This window comes from Canis lupus, chromosome 31, assembly GCF_048164855.1.
Source record: "Canis lupus baileyi chromosome 31, mCanLup2.hap1, whole genome shotgun sequence".
Lineage (NCBI taxonomy): Eukaryota > Metazoa > Chordata > Mammalia > Carnivora > Canidae > Canis > Canis lupus.
The window spans coordinates 15,835,311-15,848,942 of record NC_132868.1 but is presented as its reverse complement, the minus strand read 5'-3'; positions in this window follow the sequence as shown (position 1 = coordinate 15,848,942).

Here is a 13,632-nt window from a genome sequence, read left to right as displayed (position 1 = left end):
ATAATAGCATAAGAAAGGAATTCCTTTTTCACTATAAGGAACAGGTTTTTTAAATGTAAATAACAATAAAATATTAAAGAAATAAAAATATCTAAATTGAACCCTAAGTCAGTAGCCCCAGGTACCTGACAGAGAAGATGTGACACTGGTGAAAAGATGAACACTCAGAGACTATACAACAGATTTAAACATGGAGCCAAAAGACAAGATCCTATTGAGAGAACATTGAAGATGGGACCATGTCTCACAATCCTCTCTCTCTCCCTTCTTCCTTCTTTCCGTCCTAAAAGACTGGGGAAAGGGATTAGCAACTGTTGAATTCACTATACACCAGGCACATTACAGTAACTCCTCAAACCATCCCTATAATATAGAAATGATTGTTCCCAGTCTGCAAATGAAAATACTGAGACTCAGAGAGGCTAAGTTAATTGCCCATGAGCCAGGTCACAACACAACCAATAAGTAGCAGAGCTGAGATCCTAGTCCTGTCCTTAGAGGACTTGTCCAAGTCCTTAAGAGCCCCAGCTTTTCCCATGAACTTTACCATTTTAGTTGCTCAGACCAAACACCTTCTAGTCATCATTGACCCTTTTTCTCTGACAATCCACCTCTGACTTGTCACATCTTGTTGACCCCACCTCCAAATATATTCCAAATACGACCAGTTCACAAATGCTGCTGCAATCACAATGATCCACATCATCATCCTCTCTCCTAAATGACTACAGGGAAGCCTCATCTCTCTGTTCTTGCCCTTGTCTCACACAGTCTGTTTTTAACACGTTGGCCATAGTGATCCTCTTATAACCTAAGTGAGGTTTTATCTCTCCTCTGCTCAAAACTCTTCAAGGGTTCCCCAAAGTCATCACAGAAAGACTTATAAGACCCTGCCTTTTGCATGTGTGTGTATAAACACACACACACACACACACATCAATTATCCTCTAACTCACTGCCACTTTCCCTCATTTGATTCTCTCTACCACTGTAAACATGTGAGGTTAACCCCTACTTTAAAGTCCCTGACTAGCTGTACTCTCTGCCTGACACACTCTTCCATCGGATAGGAGTCCTTCCCTCCTCAAGATTTCACTAATTATCACTTTCTCAATGAAGTCACCTGAAATCATAGCACTGCTTCACCCACCACATCCCTGACCTCCCTTACTTTGCTGTATTTTCCCATGCCACTTACCTTCTAATATAGTATAGAATGTGTTATGCATACTGTTTACTGTCTGTCCCCTCCACCCCCGCCTTCCCCCCCACCCCCACCACCACCACCAGCAGGTGAAATGTAAACCTTATGAGGTAAGGATTTTGGAGAGGTTTTTGGTCACTGATCTACCAAGAGCCTAGAATAGTAGCTGGCACACTGTCGATGATCAGTAAATATTTGATGTTGTACTAAACACTGCCTCCAGGCTATCCACTACCATATCAGTGGCTATTTCTTGACTTTTTTTTTTCTTTTTTTAATTTCTTGGCCTTTTAAAATATATTTGGGTCATATAGTTCACTGAGAATCTGATAAAACTATGGACTCTCTCCCCCAGGAAAACATACATCCTCAGGAATGTATATATGTACGTATGTTCCAAAAAATTCTAATATTTCATAAAAATAAAATTTCAGTGGGTCTCTAGACTTCTTGGAGACCATTCATGGTGACCTAAATCCACAAGTATATATCCTACTTAGGTGTCACTGAATAGGCCATGTGGGATACAATGAATGCAGTAAGAGTTTCTACACTAGAAAGCAAGTCCTCAAAGCCCCAAATGTCTCTTGTTTTAACAAGTGCTGGTGTAGGGGCTTCCAGGAAGAGGGACTTGTGGAAGAACAGGCTCAGAATAAGAGTGTTAGAACCAAAGCAGCAGATACTCAGGAAAAGCAGCTCAGGAGCCTCCTCTTCCCTCTCTCCTCACTACTGTCAGACTGATCATGGCTCCATCCCTCACCAAATCCTACCCTGGAATGCATTAACATTAGATCAGGAAGCTGAAGCTGGCCTCCCATAGGACGGGGAAGGTTCACAACTCCCTTTGGGGTCTATAGTGGTAGGTGGGAAGGCACTATGAAGTAGAGGCAGTTGGAAGAGCAAGGAATTCCAGTGGCCTCCCACCTGGGACAATCATTCTGTTATTCATTCATTTATAAGCAAGTATGGCTACTTCAGAGACTGCCTGAACAAAGAGAAAAAAGAAAATGTTTAAGGGTTTTGTATTTCTTTTTAGGAAAAAAAAATTGACAAATATATAATCAAAATCAATCAAAATTATAAAGCACTAAGAAATGGAAAATGTTAGAACACAAAAGATGTTTTAGAGAAAATGGTCTCAATTTTCTTTGCAATGATATTTACAAATAGTAGACCATTAATTGAAAAATTATCATACTGCACAGACTGACTATACCTGGAATATTTGGCCTTTGGTGCTCCACTTGCTCTCCTACAATGGAAAGCCAAGCTCAGGTAAACAGCACCAGGAGCAGAGATGAGAGGGAGTGGAGATGTCATTCTAGGAACTAGGAAGCAAGCACAAAATTCAGTGTAACCAGGATCCCTTTCAAGTGAGCTATTACCATAGCTTGTGAAAGCAGAGCAATGAAATTGAATAATTGTTTTAAATGGCTGTGTAAAGGACCAGTGTAAAGGGAATAGGCCTGGAAAAGTCCACTAACGTGGAGAAATCAGTATGTGTCAAGTGAGAAGGGTGTGCAGCTATAGCAAACACACAAAGCAGGGAAAAACATCCATTGAAAAACGTTGCTGGAACATTTCATTTGCTGGAATTCCAAAAACACTGCATATGTCGTGATCAGGGTTGCCAGTGAATAGTGTGGATTCTTCTCATGACCAGATGTATAAAATCTATGCTAGAAAAAATCCTCACAGACTAAAGAGAAAAAATACTACATACTTTCTGCACTGATTCAACAATGATGTAACAGACACACAGAGCCCTTTATCCTCTATGGATGGCCCTGAACTCTATCTACCTTGAAATGCATACCTGGAATAGCATTTGTTAGGCATGGGAACATCTGTTCTTGAGGAGCACCCCATGTTTACAGAGGCCCTTCATGTCCACCATCTCACTGGGCCTCAAATAGCCTGTGACTTGGTGGCACAGTTGCAAGACAAGGTTGCTGAGCTCATAGCATGACTTCCATAAATCACACAACTTGAACTGTAGGTTATATAGCTCATTGGGTCATGACTCTTGCCTCCAAAGTAAACAGGTAGAGAACTTCATTAATGCCATATGCTACAATTCCTCCTTCAGAGCTCCAAACATGGAGCACTAGTGAAATCTGGGCAGGGACAGGATGCCTCAGTGGATTTAAGATGTTGCCTGGAGAAGCTGCAACTTGATGCACCCATCAAGTAGGCACTGCTTGCTTATGTCTTAAGACCCTCAGGAAGTACTCCAGATCTCCAAGTCTAAGGAAGCAGCTAGAATTTCACAGAGTCTTTAAAAGCAGGTTCTAAATGTCCTGAAAAGTTCAGGAGAATCCAGCCAGAGCTATCCTGATCCCTTACTACTCCCTACATCCTCATTGACTTAGAATCCCATCTTCTTAAGGATTAAACATGATCACTTCCTGTATTTGCTTTTCCTTCTCCAATATCTCTGCCCATCCTTAATTTTCAGTCTCTGATTAAAACTCCTTCCACAAGCTGTCCTGTTATATTAGACTGAAATCTGACCACCTAAGTCTTCCCTCTGCTATAAATCTAAGTGTCTTCATATGAAAGTCCTAAAATACATAAACAGGGCTACCAAACACATCCCTAGTTGATGTAGAATAAGACAAATGCCCTTTTTTTTAAGACTTTATTTATTCATAGAGACACAGAGAGAGAGAGAGAGAGAGAATGGCAGAGACACAGGCAGAGGGAGAAGCAGGATCCATGCAGAGAGCCCGACGTGGGATTCGATCCAGGGTCTCCAGGATCACGCCCTGGGCTGCAGGCGGCACTAAACCGCTGCACCACTGGGGCTGCCCAAGACAAATGCCCTTAATTAAATCTCAGACTAAGCATAATATTGTTAGCAAAGTAGTATTAGATTCACAGTTTGCAGCATCAATTATAAAAATAGACACAAACATATAGAAAAAGCACTCTCTTTAAAGTTCTTTTCAACTTACCCTTTGGTTGTTGTTGACTATCAGTCTCAGCCTTAGAAGAAGTCTGACACCATTTTGGGCTGTATCCCCTAACAATCTTGAATCCCAAGAAGATCCAGGCCAGTTCCCATAGATTCTCAATACCTCAAGGCATAAAATGACAAACTCAGCCCCTTCTGTCATTATTCCACAGCCCTCACTGCGCATTAGAATCACCTACAGTGCTTTTTAAAAACCATCATCCTAGGGTCCCACCCAAGACCATTTGAAATAGAATTTGGGGTTGAGGGAGAGGGAGTATTGGTAGCTTTTTAACTCTTCACATAATTCTAGTGTGCAGCCAGAGTTGAGAGTTGTTTTATTTAAATCAGTGGTTCTCAGACATTAAGATATGTATGAATCACCTCTGAGATGGATCTGTAGCTCCCAAATCCCAGAAGATCTGATTTCTTGAGGTTGGGGTGGAAACCAAAGACCTGCATCTTTACTGAGGCTCATACATTTCTGAATAAGGCATTTCTTTGAAACGTACCTTAAGAAACCCTGCCCTAGGTTTTAGATCAGTGGTTCTTAAAATATGGTACCTAAACCATAACACCCATTAGAACCCATTGGCTCTTGGTCCTCCACCCCAGACATACCAGAATGGAAATAGTGAGCAATCAGTGTTTTAATAGTCTTCCAGGTGATGCTAATGCTCACTCAAGTTGGAGAAGTTTTGATCCAGGTGACCGAGCTTGTAGAGAAGAGAGGATCCCAATGAAGTAAAGAGGTTCCCCTGGCACACCCAGGGTTTTCCATCATGTTTTACAGGGAGAGTAGCTTTGGAAGCAACCCAAACACTTTTGAGTACCTGCCAAAAGCTACTCTAAGCCAAAACCCACTAAACAAAGTAAATTAAAAAAAAAAAAAAAAAAAAGTAAATTTGCCACCAAAATACAACCAAAAGTTTGTTAGACTTATCAGGACATGCCTAAGATAAAACCTAAGAAACAACAACAGAACAATTACTAACCTCAAAACAAAACTCTAATAGCAAACCCTTCAGGCTGATTTTCCTGAAAATTTTTATCCTCTCACTGCTGGACACAAACATTTATAGAGCTACTAGGAAAACCTGCTCCTCTGAAATCCCAATGAAGTCATGGTGGCAAAAACATTCATATAGCATTGGCTGATGAGGAACCATTTTCATATTCTATATTTGGTATTACCCACTACCTTCCAGTGTAGAAATTATCAGCCTCATTTATAGATGAAAATACTGGGTCCCAGAAAACTCTTTAAAAGCTTCATAATGTACAAACTTATCAAATCACTATGTTGAACATTTGAAACTATTGTATGTTAACTATACTTCAATCAAAAAAGAAAAAGTTAAATAACTGAAATGGTTACCTACCTAGTAAGAGACATAACCAGAACTTGAACCCACATTGTAGATGCCAAATCCAGAACCCCCTTCCCCACCCTGTCCTGATTCTATGACCTACTCTTGATCCTTGACCCAGGGCAGATGACTAGGAGTGTGCCTGGGGCAGTTCTGGTTAAGTGAATGTGGCCCTACTACATTAAAGTCCTCAATAGCAGCACAGGCTTGGGGTCAGTGGGGAGATGGAGGTGGGTGGCAAGGGCAGGAGTGATTATGGCCTGCTTTTGTAAAAAGTTATCCTGACATGATTAAATAAATATTCTTAATTATATCCATTTTATTCTGTTGCAGACAATACAAATTTCATTCATATTTAATGCCAGAAATCTGTTATTAATTCTGTTCTTAGTTACAGTCTTACCTTCTCAATTCTGTCCATAGCCTAATACTAGATTAATCTCTATTCAAGAAATACAAGCAAGTTGGTGGAAGGGGAAGAAGTCTTAGAAGCCTAATCAGGGACTGAGCAACCCAGCCTCAGATTCAATATTTGCTTCAGATAATCTTTAAGGAGATAAGTGCATATTAAGAACACATATCCAAGAAATCTTTAATGCTTCCATGAAACTCTCCATTTATAATTTAGTTCCTAAGTTTTCTGTGCAGAAAACATGTCAACACCGGATATAGAACACCATCTATGTATTATACTCCCATTTGCATTAGAAATGGATAAAAATAAAAGCATATGTTTGTATTTACTTGTATATACATAAAGGAGCCCTGGAAAGATGCATAAGAAACTGAAATTCCTGGTTTCCTGATTACAGGGCTGGGAGAAGGAGGCTGAACACATGGAGCTTGGGGTATAGGAAGGCTTCATTGTATAAGTTTTTATATATTTTTATTCTGAAACATGTTAGTGCCTCACACATTCAAATACATTTTTATTTATTTATTTATTTTTTAAAAAGATTTTATTTATGTATTCATGAGAGACACAGAGAGAGAGCGAGAGAAGCAGAGACACAGGCAGAGGGAGAAGCAGGCTCCACGCAAGGAGCCTGATGTGGGACTCGATCCTGGGACCCCAGGATCATGCCCTAGGCAGAAGGGAGGCGCTCAACCGCTGAGCCACCCAGGGATCCCTCAAATACATTTTTAAAGACTCACTTGAGTTATTTTTCAAATTGAAACCTGTATTATAGGGGCAGCCCCGGTGGCGCAGCGGTTTAGCGCCGCCTGTGGCCCAGGGCATGATCCTGGAGTCCTGGGATCGAGTCCCACATCGGGCTCCCTGCATGGAGCCTGCTTCTCCCTCTGCCTATGTCTCTGCCTCTCTCTCTCTCTCTGCATCTCTATGAATAAATAAAGACTTAAAAAATATATAAAAAAAAAAAAAAAAAAAAAAAAAAGAAACCTGTATTATACCTTGAGACTTTCAACCAAATAAAATTCCACATAAACTTAGGAATTAAGATTTTATTAGGCTAACCATAAGGGACATCTAAATTAGTGAAGTCCTAATTAAGAAATCCTAGGACCTAAACTTTATAAATTTCTTTTGATAAATTCTTTTTATAAATCTTTATCAAATCATGTTTTATACTTCTAGCAAGATTAACCTGCCTTAAATCATTAAATTATCAGGGTTGATAATCATAGATTTTGAATTTCTATGAAAGATAATACCAATTTTTTGCCAATTTATTAAAAGATATTCATTTCAAACAATAATGTTATACCTTAGCAATACTTTCATTAAAATGCATATAAAAAACAGGAAAAAACTCTTTTTCAGGATATATGTCCTGTATTAAGTTCTAAAAATCCTCTCATTTTTATTATAGGTTCTTTTTCTAGACTTTTGAATAATTTCAAATGATTGCTGAATCATCTCTCATTTCTCCATTTAAAATGGAGAAACAAAAAAAATAAAAATAAAAAAAAAATAAAATGGAGAAACAGGGGCGCCTGGGTGGCTCAATCAGTTAAGCGTCTGCCTTTGGCTCAGGACATGAGCCCAGGTCCTGGGATCAAGCTCTGCATCAGGCTCCCTGCTCAGCTGGGAGTCTGCTTCTCCCTCTTCCTCTGCCATTACTGCCCTGCACACTCATACTCTCACATGCGCACGTAAATAAAGTATTTAAAAATAAATAAATAGATAGATAAAATGGAGAAACATAAATTAGTATCTGGGTCTCACAAGTTAAACTCCATTTCAAATAAATTGTATACTGAATGAACAGGAAAAAGTTCAATATTAGGCACCACAAAGTAGCACCTAACTGATAAGGTGAACAAGGGCCAGTCGTTCTGTGCGAGGAGTTTAAGTCTAATCCTTCAGTTGATATGAAGTCATTGAAGAATTTTAAGTAGAGAATAAAATGACCAATGATATATTTAGAAAGATCCTTTTGTGGGTTTTTTTGTTTTTTTTTTAAAGATCCCTTTGTTATAATAGTTTCTACATGGATAACAGAAGGGGGACAAGCAATCCCAGCAGTTTATTAGAGAGTTGAGATAAAAGTGTCAACTAAGAAAGGGCCACAGAAATGACAAAGAAGGGACAGATGTGAGAGATTATTGGGAAGCAGGGCTAGCAAAAACCACTGACCAATCTGGACATGGGAAGTACTTTGACCACCCAACTTCTGATGTGGGTAACGGAGTGGATGATGCCTATGAAGGGTGGGGGGAGGAGCAGATTTGGAGGTGGAGGAGGTGGAGAAATATATTTTTTATTTAATTAATGCCACATTTGAGATACCTGCTCTGATGTAAATACCTGATAAGTCATTGGATATGAAGGTCTGGATCTCATTAGAGAACCATGAGAGATGAGAATAGAGATTTACCAGGTATCAGCAAAAGTTGATAAGTGAAGCTGGGGCAGGGAGGCTGATGATGAAACTGGACCCTCTCTAACATGAGTGATATTGGAAACAGAGTGACAGTAACATTGCTGGTCCAGTAATTGGTTGCATGTTTTTGGTTGTGAAAGATTTATAATCCCAAAATGTGTTTTGAAAGCCATTTAAATAATACACCAGTAAACTTCTGAACCATTCGAAGGAAGAAAGAGGAAAGCACTTAATACTGAAATACCATTTAAGAGAAATTAAAAGGCCTAGAATGAGTGTGAGACTCACTAATCCATTTCCAAAGTGCAATTTGTGGAATTTTATTTCCCTGTGGGCAATATGAAAATAAACATACATATTTAATATATTTTGATAATTTTAAACAATTATTGCATAAATTCACACTCCAAAGGAGGAGTTTTACTTAGATGATTCTTTTCCTGGTATCCATAGAAAAGAAGGATAGCAGACACTTCCAGCAATGAGACCATCTTATTTCTTCCTGGCCGAGGCACTAGGCCCCAATGCACATACATTTCTTCTTTCACCCTGATGGCATGGACTTGAAATAAACCCAGTGATTTATTCTGTACCTTTAATTTAAGAACTAAGCCAGAAGTGGCCTTAGTTGTTAGCACCATGCCTTTTTCTAGGTCCCATTTTGGTTACGGCCCTGTGTAATCTTATCACTCAGCCTGGGGGCCCCAGAAAAAGGAAAACATCCTCACCCTGTCTTTCTACCCAACCCAGAAACTGAGATTAAGGAATAAAAATACTGGGACATATTCTCTCCTTTTAAAGCTCTACCACTCTAATGAACCTATTGAGATATGGGAGTCTGTGTATAAATTTGCCTGTTGGAGCCTCAAGCAAAGGGAGGCTGCCTGTACCTATATGTGTCCCCTGGAGTTCTGGACTTCTTGCCTTTGTGACACAGATAACAGGTATATTCCTTTTGGAAAGCTGCTATTAACTTGCCATTAGGATTTTGTAAAAACCAAACTTCTGATCCATGGAGGTCTCTGACTCTCCAGCTTGATTTCCCATTTTGAGGGTGGATCAACTCAGACTTAATGACTAACACAGAGCAAAAGGCCAAACAAGCCTCACACATCAAACAAATGGCATATTCTAGCCTATTGCTGGCCTAGCATGAAAAAAGTACTAACTATCTTTCTGGGGAGAACTGTATCCCCACTCTGTCACCTGAAGGAACAACTGTAAACAATACTATTTTTTTCCAGGAATACCATGTGTATCCCAGGACTGCACCTCTTGTTTAATTAATGCCACTTTTGAGATACTTGCTCTAATGTAAATGTTTGTTAATTTGTTGGATATGAAACTTTATAAGATAAACCTTGATGGCTTACAGGATTGGTTCTGATTGTGTTATCTGTTCTTGAGAAAAACAGAACTTATAGCTCTTGTTTTGGACATCTTTTCAAGGATGTCTGCAAAGTGAATAGCCTTGGAAGACAGAGATAGTGTCTCCCTCCACAGCAAAAGGTCGTTTTATTTACTGTTGAGTATTACAAAGATTGTCTCCCTTTGGGGTAAAGGACAAACACACTTATAGCCCATTATAAAAGATTTGGATTCCCTAACCTTAGAATTCCTCCACTATAATAGAACCCACTATGCATGCAGGTGTGTCACCTATTTGTCAGTGGGAACTGAGGTTTGAGGAAATGGCACAAAGATAATGATGATACTCTGGTCATTGCTATCTCCATAAGTAATAAACCATCCCTTGTCTTTGATCCAGAAGTCACATGTCTTCTGGTCAGCATTCATGAGCAACATAAACAAGAAAGCTGAGAAACCTAGCAGGAAACAGCAATTAAGTAGAGGAGAAGGTAAGGGTGAGCAGAGGTTTTTGCAGCCACAGTGAAGTGCCTTTGGTAATAAACTCCATCCAGTAGGGCTTCTTGTTGACCTTTATATGAAGATAAAAATCAGAAATTTAGCAATCCCTAGCAGATGGTAAAGTTCTTAAAAACAAGGAAGATTGCTAGATTACAAAGAAAAAAAATCAAGTAAAAAAATAAGAAGACAGACAACCCAGGATACAAGTGTGCCCTGTTTTCAATCAATCATTTATTCAACAAATTATTTTTGATTACCAACCATTGTTTTATGCATGGGGACACAATAGTGAATAAAAGTCTCTGATCTCATGGTGGTCACATTCTAGTGGAGGGAGAAAGACAAAAAACAAAAAAAAGCAAACAACTTCCAAATGTATTGAAAATGACCAAGCACAGAAAGGGGATAGATAGGGAAAGGAGCAAGTATTTTTAGGCAGAATGAAATAAATAGAAAGCCCTTGTACTGCCACCTGAGAGAGGTGAAGACCACTAACAGCTCTGCAATTGAGCTTTTCAAATGAAAATTAGAAAATTATTCATATTTTAAGACATGCACTTAAATGTAAGCTTAAAATTGTGAAGTCAGTAACAGGTTGACAGAGACCTCAAACAAATGACACTAAACCTTAAGTCTAGAGTCAGGAAAACACCAACCATGAAAAATGGTGGTAGAGTACTCATAAATTTAAACCCTAAGTCAATGGGAAAAGATCAGTTACTCAAATTAGTCCTTTTAGCTCTAAGATATTGTTTAAAGCAAAATCTTTCAATATTACTCTTCCCATTTAACAGAGTCTGTAAATAAAGATAAGATCTATTCATCCATCAACTAGAAAGAGGTGCATTACAATGCTTGCTAAAGAGCCTCCTGAGTGCAACAAAACTACCAGAACAGAGTGCCTTCCTCTCATTTCATTCAGTTTTGATTAAGTCAAATCTCACCACAAAGAAACACCTGTTGTTTTTAAGAGGCCTTATAAAATGAAGGGAATAATAAGACTGAATGAAAGCTTTTAAAAGCACACAAGGTTTTTTTATAATACAATCAAAACCATCTCTTTTAGAACAAAAGAATTAAAGATAGGTATTTAAATTGGCAATTAAAAGGTCACATTTTTAGCTTGGCTAAAAGGAATAAATGTGAATGAAAGGAAATAATTCATTAAAGGCCTTAAAAGGCAAATATTTTTTGCAAAAAAAGGTTAAACTTAAAGTTCAGTGATTTCCAGGGGGAAAAGAATGGGAGGTATAATTTTTAATGCATATCCCAAAATTGATCACTAATATTTAGTCATGAATTTATTTGTAAATTTCACATAATATTCAAGAAGAGTGTGAAATGTTTGTATTCATTAACAAAAAGCATGAGTTAAAAGGTCCCAGTTCTGATCTACCAAGCCAGAACTTCTGGTATCCTTAAAGTAGCTTTTAGGAACCACTGCTCTAAGACACCAAGTTAAATACATACTGTACCCAACAATAGAAGAATATTTAAAATCAGGCATTTTTAAACATTTTAAATGTTTATTTTACAAATATTCATTAGAAGGTGAACATACCAGACACTGTTCCTTTCAAGTTAATTGTGAATATATCATTTCACGTTTACATTGTCAAAATGCTTGTGTTACCATGTTTAACACAAAAGAATTTCAGGCTTAGAAAGGCTAAGGAACTCTCTGAGGGACATTCAGCTGGTAAAGGGTAGAGGAGGCTTCCAAACAAAGGCATCTCATGCCAAGTCCAAGGTAAGTTCTACTGCAACATATGGTTCCCATGAAGAGGGGCAAGAAATAAAGCAGCATGCAGGCGAGGGGCCCTGGCAGGAAGCATCCCATGATACCACTCTCCTTTTCCCAATGGCTGTGATTAGGTTTGAAGCATGTTCCATTTCACAAATATCTATCTAGCAAACTCATTCTCTCTGGACATTATAAGTGCATTCTATTATTTATTCATGCTATCTTGTTTTTAATGTCCTCAGATTCCTGCCTAGTATTCTGAACAGTGGAAAAGTTCAACAAATGTGTGTGCTTTGGACCAATTTTTTATGAGAATAAGTTGTCATGAAAATTGAGGCTATATGCACTTCATCGATCTAAACCCCTGGTATGGAAAATCTCTAGATATCCCATTCTAAAATCTCTTTTTACATTCTTCTGGTTAAGAAATCAGAGGTCCCCAGACTTGAATGTGCATCAGAATCACCCAGGAGCTTGTTAAAAATGCACACCCAGAAGGCTCCCTCAAATCTACTGAAACAAACTTTGGTGTCCTTGAACTAGCTTTTAGGAACTATTGCTATAATGCAGCAGTGGAAACATACAAAAATATATATTTTTAAACCAAGCTAATCTGTTCTTAGATTTTAACATATTCAGATTGAGAAACTAATGTAATTTCAAAGGAATCAAAACAGATCTAGGAAGACAGAGGCATCCTACCCTTGACTGAAATCAGACAGAAATACAAACTGTTAAAGAAAAAATTTGTGTCTACCCCCAGAGGGGTGGAACCATGACTAGGGGAGAAATCAGTAGCCCTATATTCCAGAGTCTGCTCTGTCCCCATGCCACTCACACGATCACTGACCAGCCACAGCATCTCTTAGTTTCTATGACACTTTCCTTCTAACCATCCTTTCTTAGGCTCCTTTACATTTTGCTCCCTCTGTTTGTCCTTTAAATGTAACTGTACTTTAGAGCCCTGGCCTCCGTTTCTCTTGAACTATACACACGAAACCTGGGTCATCTCATTGTAGTCCCATATCTTGAATGACCATTACATGCCAAAGTCTTCCCAATCTGCATCTTCATCACTGACCTCAGCTGCATCTGATATATGAGCCCACTGGGCTATGTAGGTGACCCTAGACTTAGGAAGGCAACAGACACCTTAGAGTCTTCACTCACCATCAGCCTATTTCTCACCAGTTAAGGTGGAACACTTTTAACTTTTTACCCAACCTTCCTGGGATATCTTCCCTCAAAGAGTTAATAAAGCCACAATACCAGCAATAGAAAAACAGTTAAACAAATTACAATACCTGTATTTAATGGAGCATTACACAGCCATATAAAAATAGTAGTTTTAAAAACTATGCAGAAGCAGCACCTAGGTGACTCAGTGGTTGAGTGTCAGTCTTTGGCTCAGGTTGTGATCCCAGGATCCTGGGATGAAGTACCACATCATGTTCCCCAAGGGGAGCCTGCTTCTCCCTCCACCTATGTCTCTACCTCTCTCTGTGTGTCTCTCATGAATAAATAAAATCTTTTAAAAAAAAACTATGCAGAAATATGGGGAATAGCTCAACATCACCAGGGAAATGCAAATTAATTGTTTTTTTTATTTTTATTTATTTATGATAGTCACAGAGAGAGAGAGA